Below are 18,590 nucleotides of genomic sequence, written 5' to 3'. Positions count from 1 at the left end.
TCTAGGTGGGCCTGCCCTCAGACAGGACATTGTGGTCAGCCAGCCGGCCATGACTAACCTTGAGAAATAACAGCCAGCCGAAGTTAACACTGAGAAGGAACTGTCCCAGCAGATGTCATCCTATCTCCCACCCTAACAGCTCATGCATACATCATACCCTTGGTTTATGCAAGATAACATCAGACTGCCTATGTATAAATACTCTTTGAAAAACCAATTGGGGCTGCAGTCTTTTCCACTTTTAGGGAGGCTGTAGTCGCTGGCTAGCTAATAAAGGCTTTCTTGCTGATCCTGAGAGTCTTGAGTGATCATCTGGGTAAATTGAGGCAAAACAAAACAACGTATTGCATTAGTCAAATCTGCTGCACAAGACCTTTTAAAAGTGTTGAAGAGCAAAGATGTCAGCTTGAAGACTAAGGTGTGCCTGACCCAAGCCATGGTATTTTCAATAACCTCATATGCATGCAAAAACTGGATGGTGAATAAGGAAGACTGTAGAAGAATTGATGCTTTGAGTTATCGTGTTGGAGGAGAATATTGAAAGTGCCATAGGCTGCTAAAAGAACCAATAGATCTGTTTTGGAAGAAGTGCAGCCAAAGTTCTCCTTGGAGGGCAAGATGGCCAAACTTCGTTTCTCATACTTCAGACATATTTTCAGGAGGGACCAGTTGCTGGAGAAAGACATCATGTTTGGTAAGGTTGAGGGTCAGAGGAAAAGAGGAAGACCCCCAACGAGATGGATTGCCCAAGTGGCAGCATTGTTGGACTCAAGCATGCAAACAGTAGTGAGGTTAGCCCAGGATTGGGCAGTGTTTCATTCTCCTATTCATAAGGTGGCTCTGGGTTGGTACTGACTCGATGGCACCTAACAACAACAACCATGAGCTTTGGTAGCATAGTGGTTACGAATTGGGCTGCTAACCTCAAGGTCGGCATTTCTAAACTACCAGCTGTTCCGCAAGAGAAAGATGAGGCTTTCTGCTCCCATAAAGATTTACAGCCTTGGAAACCCTGTACAGGGTCCCTATGAGTAGTAACTGACTCCACGGTCCTTAACATTGACAACAACAACCATGAAAGAATAAATGTGTGTTGTTAAAGCCACTCACTTGTGGTATTTCTGTTATAGCAGCATTAGATAACTAATACAGGTTATTTCACAAAACATAATCAAAACAGTAGGTTCTGACTGAATGGATCTGTTGGGCCAGTTAAATTCAAGGCAGAGTGGTCAGTTCAAAATGGTGATAGTTTTTTTGATCCCTCAAAGGGAAATTTTCATGCAATTGCAGTTGTGACAATTACAATTAAATCTGCTAACAATTACTCACATTTGAATAAAATCCTATCACCATCATCCCCTAGCCCCATGCTCCAGATCCATCTGGATAAAAGGAAAACTATTCAGTGGGGATTCTCCCTTATCCGCTTCACTCTGAAAGTAAGAAAACTCATGAAAGCTTATAAACCAGCCACTTAGTGCTGGCACTTATCTACAACAACAGTACCTATAAGCAAAGGTCCAGTGCATCAAATTGTAGAAATTGACACTTTCTTGCAGAATCAAGCATCTTTATCTTCATCTGGTCGAGTTCTGGTCAGCTAGCCATTTAAGGTAGGTCAAATGGGTACTAGTTGAAAGTTTGGGAGTGCCTCCCAACCAGCGACCAGCTTGCTACTTCACTCTCAGCTTTACTCCCCAGTGGCTAGGTCAATGTTCATGGGCTCCAAAGATCACATATCTCCCTACACTTCAGACCAGTCAGGCCTTCCTCTTCTCTCTCTCTTCTCAAGGTTAATGAGTGTCAATGGAACATGGCCAAACTCAGCCCATATCTTTGTTGATGAATTCTCCCATTTCCAATCACAAGCAGTACAGGGTAATGGCCAGTGAGTATACTAGACTGCTCATGGGTTCCTTTTGAGTTTCCGTCTTAGAAAAGCGTTTTCCCTGATAGGCTGATGCTTCTTGCCTTGATGGATCCAAGGCAAAGAGCCAAACAGTCTTGCTTTTTTTCTGTTGGTCTTTTATTCAATAAGAATCTTCTGTTCTTCTAGATTCCGGATCCAGCTTACTGCCTTACATCTGAAAGAAACTAAAGCACCTTCAAACTTCTTTTTGTTTCCCAAATTCAAAGAGCATTTTAAAAGAACCTAACTTGAGGTCCATAATGATGACTAAACTCCCATTTTGATAACAAATAAGTCAATTGAAGAATGCAGAATTGTGAACTCTTAGAGAGATGGAAACATTACCAACAGAAGTGTATAGAACAAGGTGGAGGGTATGTCAGGAAACACTAGTGTCACATTTTAATCTTTTTATTTAGTAAAGGTTTATATGATTTTGTAGCAATATATTTTTTTGAATAAAATATTTTACCAAATAATTTACATCTTTGCCTAAAACCTACAGCTTTTAAGTACATATATATCCCAAACTTATTTGTGAACTACTAAGAAAGTTCTTTATCTTGCCTTCTCCACAGCCTTTTTCCTCAATGATTTTGCTTATGGTGGAATCCCTAGAGAATAAAAAAAAGTAACTGATATGGCAGACCAATTGATGACCACACATTCTGTAACACTCCTTCTATTAAAGTAAGGGTCTATTTCCTTTTCCCTTGAATTTTGGCTTGATGGTGATTTGCTTTGACCAATAGATAAAAAGAAACGAAGTAAGCCCATCCTAGATCTAGCCTTTAAAAATAACAGGTTGATTCTTGACTCTCGGAAGTTAGCGACCAACTATGAATATCTTATTATTACCATGCTCAGGGGAGTCACACAATTAACAACTGCACCACCAACTTGGGAAATTTGATAAATAATACATGGCATTATAATTTAAGCCTATTTTAGTATTATACTGTCTTTGTAACAAGACGCTCCAATAAAATAGCAAATACATGTTTATGTCTTAATAAAAATTTAAGGGTTATTTGGGGGCACTCAGGGAGTCCTGGTGTGGCACTGTGGGCTAATGCATTAGACTGCAAAGTTGTCTGAACTGCAAGGTCAGTGGTTCAAGCTCACCAGCTGCTCCTTGGAAATCCTATTCAGGGTCATTATGGGTTGAAATCAACTCAACAGTATTTAATAACAAAGGGGCATTTTGGATACATTACTTAGCCCTGTCTAAAATACAGTATAAAGAGTACTGAGTTTTTGTAGACTAAGCACTGGACTGCTAAGCACAAGGTCAATGGTTCGAGCCCATCAACTGTGGGAGAAAGATGAGGTTTCTTGCTCCCAAAAGACTTATAGCCTTGAAAACCCTAAATAGGGTCGCTGTGCATCAGAATTGACTCTACAGCATTTATCAATACCAACAACAAAATAAAGTACTGTGAGAAAGAAGGCATAATGTGATTTATACAAACAATTTGAAATGTGTCTTAAGATAATTCAAAATCATTTAAAATTTAGACATTTAAGAATAACTATTCATGAAGTATGGAGTCCTGGTGTGGTGCTGTGGGTTAATGTGCCAGACCGCAAAGTCATTTGAACTGCAAGGTTAGTGGTTCAAGCTCACCAGCTGCTTCTCAGAAACCTTATACAGGGTCACTAAGGGTCAGAATCGACTCAACGGAATTTAACACCAACAACAATATTCATGAAGTGCCAATTTTGAGGCAAACTCATTTACTTACCGGACACACAATACTGAAAAAAAAAAAAAAAAAAAAAAAAACTAAATTAAAATGTATATTTTATAACATTTTAGAGAATTATGCATATTATATGGAAAAAGTATTTTTAAATGGCGTATGCTAATATAGTAAAAAACAAAATACCGCTGTAAAATCAACTTCCTTAGACAATTGAAAGAAGAAAGAATTATCTCTTAAAAAACTAGAAGTCACATAGTGTTGCTAAAATTAAAATGATTTTATAGCTGTTAACAAAGAGAAGCTCATTTCATTATTAGTCATGCATCAAAAGTTTGATGGAGTATTAATGCCATTTCATATTGTGTATCATTATGCAATTCAATATTTGAACACACAGTGTCAACATGATACATATCTGTAAATATGAAATACAACAAAACACTTATGCTATGAATGATGATAATATTGACCTGTTTTTCAAATCATGTTTTCAAATCATTACTAAATATATGCTGTAGAACATACTCATGATCACATTGCTGATCTATTAAAAGTCTTAAGAATAATAAACATAGTAATAAAATATGACATAAAAACATTAAGCTTAATAGCAAAGAAATGAATTAGACCATGGCCATCAATCTACTCACTGGATATTAAATATGAGAATATTAGCTTATTATTAGCTGTGTTCACTTTAGTAATTAATATAAATTTTCTAATGTCATTAACTATAGTGCTAAAATAGATTGAATATTTTAACTCTTTCGAAGCAGTCACAGATAATCATAGTAGTAAATGTTAGAAAAATAAAAATCGATGCAATTTTTATGCAAGTTTATTCTCATTCTGGACTAATTTTTATGAGAAGCCATGGGGAGAAAAAAAACACACAACATATTTAACTTATTAATCACTCTGCAAATGACCAACTTTATTAATCTTTTGGAATGAGAGTTAAAGAAAGCTCATTTGCAAGAAACATAGTAATTACCTTTTCTTCACTGATTCTCTCATCAAAACATTTTTGTTTTTTGCCCTGACATTTTTTGTATGTGTGTGTGTGCTGAGAGGAGAGAACATTCACCATTGGCAGAGAAGCTAATTGGAAGTGTACAGAACTAGCTTCATGCCTTTAGAGAAAAAACGTAATGAAACTCTCTCACACACACAGTTGACTCCATGTATTGAAATTCTTGAAGATATCCCGTGCCTTCTCTCAAAATTTCCTTTGCTAAGAATCTTTTTTTCTCCCCTTTCTTGATAATGTGTTCTTCTAGAACAAGCTCATAAATCTTTTCTATGACACTTTCACCAATTCTCAGAAGAATTAACTGTTAACGTTACTGCTCAACATCTTTCTGGTCTGATACATTTAAGCCTATGAATCTCCCTGCTCCTCACCAAACAAATTAATATCATTCAACTCTCACCTCCTCCACAAAGTAAATCTGACACATGTTTTGCAAAGAAATTAGACATTCTTATTTAAGAATGCTATAAATTTCCTGCTACCAGATAGAAAATTTATTTACAACCACACCCATCTTATCCCTGTTTAATTTTTTTTTCTAAATAAAGTTGAGAACTTGTACTTCCAACTTGATAAGGTTAATTTGTTTATTTGCCCTTGAACCCCACCTCCCAAGCCCCATCCTTCTCAGAACCCTACTTGTTGTTTTTAAGTGCCATCCGTTGGTTCTAACTCATAGTGACCAGCTTCCAAAAAGCTACTGATGAGTTTGAGCCACCGACCTTGCTGGCAGCAGTTCAGTATTTACCCTACATTGTCATATTAGGACTCCATAGAGTCCCTGTTTAACTCCAAGTTGCCACTTACTATCATTTAAATATGTTCTACATAGATACTATTTGTGTCAATCAATATAATCACACACTTAATGCATATAGCTATATCTAAATATTTATATCTATCTATTTAAACTAACAGCTGTTCTGTGGGAGAAAGATGAGGCATTCTGCTCCCGTAAGGATTTACATCCTCGGAAACCTTGTACAGGGTCGCTATGAGTCGGAACTTACTTCACGGCACATAACAACAACAACAACTACATTTATGATATATCTACCTATATCTTAACATTATTTGACTTGTGAAGAGCATTCAATACTGTTGAACATTTCTCTGTCTTCAAAGATTCTCATTACATAGCCTTTTTGATACCATGGTATCCTTTTTTCCCTTCTTTTTTGGCAGCAACTTATTTATCTCCTTTACAGTCTACTCTTTTGTATACTGTTGTTGTTTCTAAGTGTTGTTAAGTCAGTTCTGACTCATAGTGACCCTGTATAGGGTTTCCACAGAGCAGCTGGCAGGTTTGAACTGCCTACTTTGTGGCTCACAGTCCCATGCTGATCCTACTTGTCAACTAATCATGTTCTATTCATGATGATCCCATATGTATCAGAGTAGAATTATACAAGACTTTCAATTGTTGATTTTTCAGAAGTAGATCAGCATATTTTTCTTCCAAGTATCCCTGAGTGGACTTGAACCTCCCTTTTGGTTAGCAAATGATCTGTGTTAAACCTTTGGACCACCCAGCAACTATGTAAACATTAAATATTAGAAATATCCATAATTGATTCCTAGATTCTCTTCACAATTTGTACTCTTCCTCTGATAATTTCATATATGGTCTTTAGTCTGCTTCTCCAGGTCTAGCCTCCGTGCAGGAGAAACATGAGGCTTTCTGCTTCCATAAAGGTTTACAGCCCGAGAACCCATATATGGGGTGACTGTGAGTTGAAACTGACTTGACAGCAGGCAGCAGCAGTAATGTATTAGAAGGACTCATAGTTTGGTGCTGTAGGATAAGCACTGGGTTGCTAAGCACAATGTTGGAGATTCAAATCCACCAGTCACTCCTCTGAAACCCTGTAAAGAGTCACTAAGAGTAGGCACTGACTCAGTGGCACTTAACAGCAACACAAATTTATTAGAAAATGTTCTAGGGTGGTGTAAATGGTTAAGCTCTACTGGATACTAACTGAAATGTTGGCAGTTTGAATTCCCCCAGAGGACAGACCTGACAAAATCTGCTTCCTGTATAGTGTTGATGTTGTTAAGTTCTGTGGAGTCGATTCCGACTCATAGTGACCCTGCACAGGGTTTCCAAGGCTGTAAATCTTTATGGGAGCAGAATGCCTCATCTTTCTCCTGTGGAACTGCTGGTAGTTTCAAACTGTTGACCTTGAGGTTGGCAGCCTGACTCGTAACCACTATGCTAGCAGAGCTTCCTATAGTAGATTCTTGAAAACCCTCTGGAGCAGTTCTACTATGAACAAATAGGGTCACTAGGAGTCAATAGTAACTAAGAACATCAAAAATAGATGGAATCCCTGAATTTATAATCCCTTGATTCTATATTTATCTATTTAGAGATTACAAAACTAACTCTATTTCTCTTACCACCCCCACAGACATAGTTTTTCTCTAGTTATTTTTTTAAATCTTAGTAATAGAAGCTCTGTACATCCAATTGCACAAGCCAAAACTTGGAAACTAACTTTGACTTGTTCCTATCTCTCCATCCGTCCTTATTCCAATTGATCAGGTCCTATGGTTTACATGGATCTCTTGATTCCAATCACTTTCCTTTCTTAGTGTTTAATCTTTCATATTTTTCATCTTGAATACTACAATCACCTTTTAATTGGTCTTCTTTGTACTTTTATCCTTTATCCACATCCACACTCAGCTGAACGAAAGGCACACACACACACACATCTGAATATTGTTAAAATAAATAAATAAATAAAGCACAGGTGCTGTTGAGTTGACTCCAAGTCATGATGACCTGTTTTGTGCCCGAATCTTGTACTCAGTGACTGATTTTCCAGAAGTGGATCACCAGGCTTTTCTTCTGAAGTGTTTCAAGGTAGACTTAAAAGTTTGGTTAGCAGCTGAATGCAGTAACCATTTGCACCACCTAGGGATTCCAAAACTAATTATGTAAATCCCTGCTTAAATTTTCCCTGCATTCTTGATACAAAAGAAAGTATAATATTTGTAATTCTGCCTATTCTGCCTTTTCTGAATTGTCTAATCCAAATGTCTCCAGTTTCATCTTGACCTATGCTTCTCAATTCCTCATAGTTCCAATCACGTTGGATATTTTATGCTTTTGAAGGTATGAAGGCTTCTCTGAACACAAGTTGATGTTTTGCCTAGAGCATTTATTTTCCACTTTTCATTCAGTAAATCCACACTCTCTCTGTATATATCAATTCAGTTGCTGTGTCCTTGTGAATGCCTTCCCTGATCCACTTAGCAAATATGTCTTTTTCCATATAGCTCTTAACACTTTTCACATTTCATATTTTTCTGCATGATAAATTATTTCTTAAAGTATAAGTTAAGGAGTCCTGGTGTGGCACTGCGGGTTAATGTGCTACACTGCAAAGTCAGCTTGAACTGCAAGGTGGGCGGTTCAAATTTACTAGCCGCTCCTCGGAAACCCTATACATGGTCGTTGTGAGTTGGAATAGATATAAGGACACTTAACAACAACAACGAAAGTATAAGTTAAAAGCCATAAAGTCACAGGTTGTATCTTGACTTTTTCTCTTCATAAAGTGCCAGGGCCAAGCATAGTGCTTGACATGTGGCGGTGGTATCAGTGTGCCGTGGAGTAGGTTCTGACTCATAGTGACCCTGTACAGGGCTTCTGAGGTTGTGAATATGAGCAGAAAGTCTTATATTTCTCCCTCACAACAACTGGTAGTTTAGAACTGCTGGCTCTGCGATTAGAAGTCTGACATGTAATCACTAGGCTACCAGAGCTCCTTGCTTGACATGTAGCAGGTATCTAATAAAAATATGTTGAATGGATAAATAATTTATGACATATTTATTCTTTTCTGCCTTTGCTAAACTCAGAGACCTTATAGTTGTTTATCTTTGAATTCTTAATGCCTTACACAGGTTCTCAAATCTTTTAAGAAAAAAAATATTTTTCCTAAAGAGAGGTAGTTCACAATGAAAGGGAAATAAATGTATTAGAGTGTGGAACAGTTAAAAGTTAACTTGAACACCCCCCCAAAATACTAATTGTTAAATATAGCTACATTGACATTTACATTTAAAGAATGACATTGAAATTGAAATGATTCATTCCCTTTTGTTTTTGCAAGTGCTGTGCACTCTGATTTATTTTTCATTACTGCTTTTTTTTTTTTTTGTAATTTCTGAGTTATTTAAATAACTTCCATAGGCTGGCAATGTGCATAAAAGAAAGAATTGCCACATCAGAAACTATTATCAGACTCTTCTAAGTAACTAGCTTTAAAATGGCAAATGGAAGGGAAGCAACATTGGCTTAAGATCTCCTGAGCCTATTCACTAACACCCAAACCCTGTGAAATCATTAGGAAGAATTTGAGAAATTCTATTATGCAACCCTCAAATTTTAATCTCTCTGAATTTATAGAGAAATAATAATGCATTGCATATTTAATAATGTAGGTTTGTAAATTAATCTGATTCTGAAGTATATATATAATATTTGATCTACAAAGCACCCTGGTCTACTAAATACTACACCATTATTAAGTAGGGCTTAGGCTATGCCAGATATGTGTATATTCATATCAGGAGATTTGCCATTCTATTAAAACTAAAAATGTCTCTGTTTTCTTTGAGACATTGAATGTCAAAGTTTTCTTATCTATTTGTATATCATGCAGGAAAATATTCTGAGAGCCCAGACTAAAACGTGTTAATAAAAATTAAGTACTATTCTAGGTTATAAAATACTACTTTCACTGTTTTTGTTGCTCTTATTCACTATCCAAATACTGTCATTATGAGTGGAGAATGAACCAATCTTATCCCTGCAGTTTGTCCCAGAAAAAAAAAAAAAAAAAAAAAAAAAAATTCTCCCAATTTGGTGTTCCCCAAGTGTGCATTAGTCAAGCCGAGTTAATGGAGCTATCTATCACTCCCAGCTCTTCTCTGTGAGCAGGGAGCAATAGATGACCCAGCTGACTCAGCTCAGGTCGTTTGTTATTCATAGGATGACTGCAGTGCCATTGGGGTGGGCACATCCCAGAGACTGAAGGCTCCCTTAGGCAAATGTATCCTAATGACCATATCAACTCTAAGGGTGATTTTTGTATACAAGGTCTTAATTCAGACGTTGTCATATGGAAAATGATCAATTCCATTTATTGGTAAGAATAAAAATGCTTGAGTTGATACTACACAGCATCAAAATCCTAAGTGGATTTAGTCATTGCTAGTACAGATGGAAAGAAATGGGCAAAATGTATAGTCGTTCCAATCTATCTGACAGAAATAACTAGTAAAATAAGACAGAAATACTAGAGCATAATCAGCAGTTGCCAAAAATATCTTGGGCCAAATTACAAACAAGATTATTTTATAAATGAGAAAAATGATTAATAATGTAAAGTATGAGATAATTAATAGGAGCTCTGGTAGCTTAGTGGTTATGAATCGGGCTGCGAACCACAAGATCAGTAGTTCGAAACTACCAGCTGTTCCGCGGGAGAAAGATGAGGCTTTCTGTTCCCGTAAAGATTTACAGCCTCGGACTTGGAAACCCTGTGCAGGGTTGCTATGAGTCAGAACCGACTCCACGGCACATAACAACAACAACAACAACAATGGAGTCCTGGTGTGGTGCTGTGGGTTAATGCTCAAGAATGCAAAGCCGTTTCAATTGCAAGGTCGATGGTTCAAGCTCACCAGAGGCTCCTCGGAAACCCTATACAAGGGCACTTTGGGTGGGAACCAACTCGACGGCACTTAATAGCAACAACAACAATGTATACGTACCACTGGTTATTTAGAAATTGCAAAACAAAAATTATTTCAAGAGATAGTTCTGACTACTGAAGCTAAATGCCAAAAGTTTGCTTATCTATGTTTTTCCATGGTTTCCTAAATTTGAAAGGTTCAGTGCATGTGGGGAAAAGTTGAGAATTAGTTTGATTCGATATAATGATGCTCTTCTCATCCTCACTATCTACCAAAATCTTATGTGAGTTGCGCCATTTTTCTCTTGAAATATTTAATTCTTGAGAGTAGGACTTTCTGTCACATCTTTTTCTATCCCTAGATGCCATCATTTTTGAATAATGTAGAGATCCAGGCATGTACCATCTTTGACATGTCAGAATGATTATTTCTAGAAAACTGTCAAGTTAGATCAGCTTTCATTCCTATGTTAAAGCTTGAACTGGAGTATTTAATTCATGGACAGCCTTTCTGAATTTCACAGCATGACACTAAGAATATAGTGATAGAAGTGAGCTATACACCTGGAATTTTGAATGATTTACCAAATGTTTGCAATTGGAATATAAATGTTATTAAATATACTAGTTCTAACAAATAGATATGTAGATTGAGGGATAACAGATTGATGATAGATAGCATTATTTTGGTGTACAGTTAGTGTAGCCAAAATGAATAGAGTTTAATCTTTGCAACTCAGAACCTCTCTAATTCCATCTCTTTTGATACTTTACATGCTGAATTGAACAAAAATTTGGTATTTAAGCTACTAGAGAATTAAATCAGATGTTTGCCTTAAGGTGCTGTCCCTTTCACACTAAGAAAAGACAGGGCTTTTATTTCGTGCACACTTTCCCTATTACTGTCATCAGGAAGAAACAGCACTGTTCTATGTGTTTCATCTAAACATGAGCTATCTACCTTCCCTCTAGTTTCAAATAATTGAAATGTTTGGTACTCTATTTTTTAATCTAAAATATTGTAGAAGAAGATGTTTCAAAAGAAGTCAGTTAGGTCAAAAGACAGGAAACTAGCAAAAGGGCAATATTATCACTTCTACAAAGAACTAGTAAGAAAGACCATTTTGAGACACGTGTAAACCTTAGCCACATCAAATAAAGTGCTAAGGATTACATGCTTTATAATTTTTAAATCAGTAAAAACAAATAATTCGCTGTGAAGAATTCAAATCATATACTCTATCCTTATCCTGAGATTTATTTTGCAAATGGTTTTGCTCTTTAGAATTTTTTTTCTTCTTCACAACTGTCATTATCTCTTTAATATGTATTTAAACATTTTTGCATTTAATTCTAACATTTAAGCCTTCCAAAGGCAAGTTTTACTTTTGACAAAATAGGCCTCTGTTTTAATCATGGGAATTGGTATAAAGCAGGATTTGATTAATAGAAATCTGCCCTTCATTAAACAATCATGAAATGTTTCTAATCTGTTAATAGATTTTTGGTTAAGCTATTTAGAAATATGGCTGGTTTTAGTATTTGTTATAAATTTCTAGTTCCTGCCTTTCCAACTCATTATAAAATAACTTTAGAGTCAATTTATTTTTAAAATGTGAAAATAATTATTTTGTTCAAAGAGAATTGTTATTGCTCTTCTGAACTGCTAGAACTTTAAATGACTCAATAAATGAACATGCCTTCTAGTAATCACCCGATTCTCATCTACTTCTAAGAATATGTATTTATTTATAGTGGACAAGATGACCATCTAAAGAATTATTTGCAAGCAATGGCAATCAAATATTCTAAAATTAATGATAAATATTCACTGGGTCTTACAGTAGGTTATTCCACATTAAGTTAACTGACACATTATCAATTAACTGATAAATAAATGAATTAAATATACATCTTAAATTGCAGAATTATTTTAAAGGTAATTGCATCTCTTCAGGGCTCCTTTAACCACAGTTAATTAGTATTATAATGTGGAGCTAAGATTTCACTGCATTTTTAATAAGGGTCCAAAACCACCTTTGGAATTTGCCCCCTTGTGAGTCTTCACAAGATATTTAAATCGTTTTCTAATGACATGCATTATAAGGGGTTTAGTAAGTAAGGCAAAAATCATTAAACCTTCCATTTTGTTTTACAATGCTTCTCATTTCTAATCAGTGGCCTTTTTTTCCTCCTTTCCCCATACAATTTAAACCTTTTTTTTTTTTTTCTTTCTTTCTTTCTTTCTTTGTGACTTTCACATATCCTGGATACATCCTGAGGAAACATTATGGTGTACATTTTAGTTGCTACTGTATAAAAATTTGCTTTTTTTTTTTTTCCCCCTTTGCTGAAGGCTTTCTTTTATTAAAGACACTAAAGCAGTAGGAAACTGTGCTTCCTGTCTCATGACTTATTAAAATATATGAAAATCTTTTAGGTTGTTTTTGTATCCACTGAATAAAATGCAACATCGACATAGTCCATAGTCCGAAGATAGATAAGATTGCATTGTGAGTTGCCTCAAGCTTACAAAATTTGGTGAGGCCTCTTTAAGAAAAAATAAGTGTATCTCAATTTTGTATCATTTAAGAAAATATATGAATCTTGTGGTCACATTGCTATAGTTCCTCCCAGGGCCTTGAAAGTAGTCTTTACAAGTGAGGGCAATGCAGCTTAAGCTTCATTAGATTTATGGTCAATTTGGTTCTGGCACAATAGTCTCCTAGTCTCTTCTGTTTATAATCTGTGCTCAAAGTAGTCCACATGTACCTGGTAAAGGAGAGAATGCTGTTAGTGTAGAACAGCAAGTCTTGTTTTCTCCATGTGCGTATTTGTTGTTGTTGTTAGAAATTTCTTGATTTAGTTTGTGGGGCTTTTATTTTTTATTTTTTCAACCACCGGATAATAGCAACTCAATGCAAAGTATACTATACAGCTGAGAGCAGAAAGCCTGAAAGGATACTCAGCTCTCCACAATACCTGTTCTTCTAATTTTCCTCTTTTGTTCTAGAGTGATACACATTCATTTTCAATTCTTTATTCCCCAAAGTTGTCTGTTTTGGATGTGCTTCCTACAAGTATCTCCCAGCAATCATTTTGTCTTGGTCCCCATACTTAATAATCGTCACCATTTCTAGCATTCCCATTAAGTTATTTCCTTCATTTTGAAAGCTTTATATTAACTAGAACACTATAACAGAAATATTATCTAAGTGTATAGCCCAACTTATTTTCACAATCTTAATACACCTAGTCACAACTACGATCAAGAAATCGAGTGCTTGAAAAGTCCGGTTTATGCTTCCTTCCATCCATCATGACATTCCAAAAGGATGAACACTGTGGTGTCTAAGAGTGTAGGTAAGTTTAATCTGTTCTTTGTTTTTAGTCTGTTTTACTAGGTTTTATTTTCGTTATAAATGTAATAATATATTATACAATTTTCTGCTCCTGCCTTCTTTTCTGTAATATTATTTTTGGTGAGGTGTACTCATATAGCTGCATATAGCTATAGGCTACTTATGGATATTGATATATGGTTGTGTTGTTGTTATGTACAATCAAGTTATTTCCAACTCACAGCAACCCTGTATAGGGTTTCTGAGGTTGTAAATCTTTGAGGGATCAGAAAACCTCATCTTTCTCCCGAGGAACAGGTCATGGGCATGAACCACCAACCTTATGGTTCATAGTACAGGGCTTATCCTACAAAGCCACCAGAGTCATCAAGGTATCACAATTATTTATCCATTCTCCTTTTATTGAGCACTTCAGTAATTCCTAATTTGGGACTACTATGAATAGCACTAGGAAACCTGGTGGCGTAGGGATTAAGCAGTTGGCTGTTAACTAAGAGGTGGCTGTTAAAACTCACCAGGGTCTCTTTAGGAGAAAGATGTGCATTTTTCTACCATAAAGGTTATAGAATTAGAAACCCTATGGTTTTATGTTGTCCTGTAGTGTCACTTGGAATCCTGTTGTGGTACTTTAGGATAAGCACTGGACTGCTCATCATAAGGCCAACAATTCTAACTCATCAGCTGCTCCTGAGAAACTTTATAATGATTGCCATAAGGCAGACTGACTTGACAACACAGCAAACAAACAAAAGAAACAAATATAGAGTCACTTGGAGTCTTGGTGTGGCACTGAAGGATAAGCACTGGACTGGTAACAGCAAGGTCAGCAACTCAAACCCACCAGCCGCTCTTTGGAAACCCTATAACAGGTCTCTCTGAGTCAGAACTGACTCGACAACACTTCACTACAACAACATAATGAGTTGAAATTGACCAGATGGCAATGAGTGATCAATAGCACTGCTATGAACATTTGACTACTTGTCTTTTGATAAACATATGGACACATTTTTTTTTAAATTCATACTAAAAATTGGAATAGTTAGGTCATGGTATTTGTATATAGGCCCTGTAACAGAAAAAGACAGCTTTTGAGATTATTTCTACCAAATCACAAACCCATCAACCACTTGTAGAAATTCCAGTTGCTGTACACCTTGACCAATATTGTACTTTCTCTATTTTTATTTATTTAATCTTGTGGATATGAAGTTTTATATCATTTTGGTTAATTTTCATGTTCATTTTCTGATTATTAATAAAGTAAAGCATGTTTTCATATATACATTGGAAATTATAGTATACCCACATTTCATTATTGACATGGTTAGGTTACAAAGATCAAATCTTTATGAAAAATTGGCATTATGTAAAAATAGAAGATAACTGTATCTCTGGTAGCATAGTGGTTACGAATCAGGCTGTGAACCTCAGGGTCAGCTGTTCGAAACTACCAGCTGTTCCGCGGGAGAAAGATGAGGCTTTCTCCTCCTATAAAGATTTACAGCCTCAGAAACCCTGTACAGGGTCGCTAGGAGTCAGAGCCAACTCCACGGCACATTACAACAACAACAACAACAATATCATTACATAACTGTCAAATGTCATCATTATGTAACTGCCAACTTTCATTATTATATAAACCACTGAGAATCATGGCTTGGCCAAGATGATACATAACCTTAGTGATCACAGTGAGCATTTTCACTTTTTGTTGTTGTTAGGTGCCATCGAGTCGGTACTAACCCATAGCGACCTTATGCACAGCAGAATGAAACACTGCCCGATCGTGGGCCAATCTCACTATTGTTGCCATGCTGCCACTTGGCCAATCCATCTCATTGGGAGTCTTCCTCATTTTCTCTGGCCCTCCATCTTACCAAACATGATGTCCTTCTCTAGCAACTGGCCCCTCCTGAAAATATGTCTGAAGTATGAGAGATGAAGTTTGGCCATCTTGGCCTCCAAGGAGCACTCTGGATTCACTTCTTCCAAAACAGATCTATTGGTTCTTCTGGCAGCCCATGGCACTTTCAATATTCTCCCCCAACACCATCACTCAAATGCATCAATTCTTCTACGGTCTTCCTTATTTACTGTCCAGCTTTCACATGCATATGAGGTTACCATGGCTTGGGTCAGGCATACCTTAGTCCTCAAGCTGACATCTTTGCTCTTCAACACTTTACAAAGGCCTTGTGTAGCAGATTTGCCCAATGTAATACGTCATTTGATTTCTTGACTGCTGCTTCCGTGAGTATTGATAGTTGATCCAAGAAGAATGAAGTCCTTGACAACTTCAATCTTTTCTCCACTGATAAAAATGTTGTTTATTGGTCCAGTGGTGAAGATTTTTGTTTTCTTTACATTGAGATATAATCCATACCAAAGGCTGTGCTCTTTGATCTTCATCAGAAAATGTTTTAAGTCCTCTTTACTTTCAGCAAGCAAGGTTGTATCATTTGAATATCGCAGGTTGTTAATGAATCTTCCTCCAATCCTGATGCCACGTTATTTTTCATATAATCTTGATATTCATTACTGCCAGATATACATCAATAATGCTCAAATTTTGGATAATAGACTATTTTATTATGAATGTAAATGTGAAATGTCAGATTACAAGATAGTTGATAAGTGAAAGTATCTGTATTATCTGTAATAAATTATTTGTTTACTCATTTGGCTCATCTACCTTCAATTACCATCCCTGAATGTTTTTTTTTTTTATTTGTTGGAGTTCTTTAGAGCATCTGGATATGAAGTTTTATTTCATTGTGTTCTTTAGAGCCTTCATGATTTTGTCAGCTCTGAGTCCTGGTGCGGCACTGTGGGTTAATGCACTAGACCGCAAAGTCAGTTTGAACCACAAGGTCTGTGGTTCAAGTTCACAAGCTGCTCTTTGGAAACCTTATACAAGGCTGTGATGGGCTGGAGCCTACTCAATGACACTTAATAACAACAACAATGCTTATAATGAAGTTCCTGGTGTGACTCTGTGGGTTTATTCACTGGACTACACAGTCAATTTGAACCATAAGGTGGGCTGTTCAAACTCATCAGCTACTTCTCAGAAATTCTATACACAGTAACTATCAGTTGGAACCAACTCGATAGCACTTAACATCAGCAACATGCTTTTAATGGAGTCCTGGTGTTGAGCTATAGGATAAGCTCTGGACCACAAGGTCAGTGTGAATTGCAAGGGTGACACTGCAAACCCACCAGCTGCTCCTCAGAAATTGTATACAGGGTCACTATGAGTCAGAACTGACTAGCAGCACTTAACAACAATGTTTATAATTTATTGTTTTTAATTGCAGTTGAGTGGATTGCAGCCTAAAGCTACCCTGCATAGGGTTTCCAAGGAACAGCAAGTGAGCTTGAACCACAAAGCTTGCAGTTCACATGGCTTTGCAGTCTGGCATTTTAACCCACAGCTCCACACCTGTCCTCAATGCTTATAACGTGGTGGTGGTTATATACCGTGGAGTCGGTTCTGACTTATAGCGACCCTGTACAGCGTGTCTGAGCCTGTAAATCTTCACGGAAGCAGAAAGCCTCATCTTTCTCCCGCGAAACAGCTGATAGTTTCGAACTGCTGACACTGAGGTTAACATCCCAATGCTTATAATAATAGCACTTTATTTAATAGAAATTAAACCCATATTTTAAAGCTTGTTAGTACTATATTATGACTGCTATAGTTTGGGATAAAGATTTAAAAAAAATATTTTTAATGTTTACAAAAGTACTGAGTAGTCTGCGATCTAAGCCTATATTCTTAAACCTAAATTTTTAAAATCTAAATTGACAAATTTTGTGAAATACAAGAGTTTTTGAGTACATTTACATGACATCATAATGTAAATGTTGTATTTGAAGTTTGAAACACAAAGTATGTACTCAACAATTTTTGAAGAAAAAGTTCCTTTATTTTTTTATGTGGGAGAGGAAAGTCACGAATTACTTTGATAATTACAGTAATCTTCCCATTAAATTTTGTTATGTTGGGATCAGATTAATATATTCTTTTCAAAGCTTAATATCAAAATTTTAATTTTACTCTAAAGCAATTAGGAAAGTAAGTAAAACATAATAAATAACCAGCCATTTCTAAATCATATCATTTTATTTTAATTCTTCATTAGAAATTAAGTCACATTAGTTTAAATGATTGTTGTTGTTAAGTGCTATTGAGTCAGTTCCAGCTTATAGCAACCGTATATAGCATTTCTGAGGAGCAGCTTGTGAGTTAGAACCATCAACCTTGAGGTTCAAACTGACCTAGAGATCAAGTGCTTATCCTGTGTTGTCACACCAGGACTAAATGATAGCTATAAGTAATTATTGGGTTCTTTATTTTATTTTATTTTATTTTTATCAGAAAGCTAATCTATTATAGAATGAGTTGAATATTGGGGCACTAAACACAAAGTGAGCAGTCCAAACCTATCAACCAGTTTGAGGGAGAAAAATATGGTTGTCTGCTCTAGTGAAGATTTATAGCCTCAGACACTATCTGGAAGGATTCTGGCTGTCCTTTTGAGTCACTATGCATCAGAATCAACTCAACTACAGTGTTTATGTTTTTAAATATATATAGATATTAAATTAAGGAGCTATGATATCATAGTGATTAATCTCACAATCAGCAGTTTGAAACTACCATGGGAGAAAGATGAGGCTTTCTGCTCCTGTAAAGATTTACAGCCTTGGAAACCCTGTTCAGGGTCGTCATGGTCAGAACTGGCACCACGGCATATACTCACCATCACCACTATATACTAAACTAAACCTTCCGTTTCTGGGTAAGCCCACTGATGTAGCCATTATGTCAATCCATTTCATTTGACTTTTTCTCTT

The sequence above is a fragment of the Chrysochloris asiatica genome, unplaced genomic scaffold (genome assembly GCF_000296735.1).
Source record: "Chrysochloris asiatica unplaced genomic scaffold, ChrAsi1.0 scaffold00063, whole genome shotgun sequence".
Classification (NCBI taxonomy): domain Eukaryota; kingdom Metazoa; phylum Chordata; class Mammalia; order Afrosoricida; family Chrysochloridae; genus Chrysochloris; species Chrysochloris asiatica.
Note: the sequence above shows the minus strand (reverse complement) of the source record.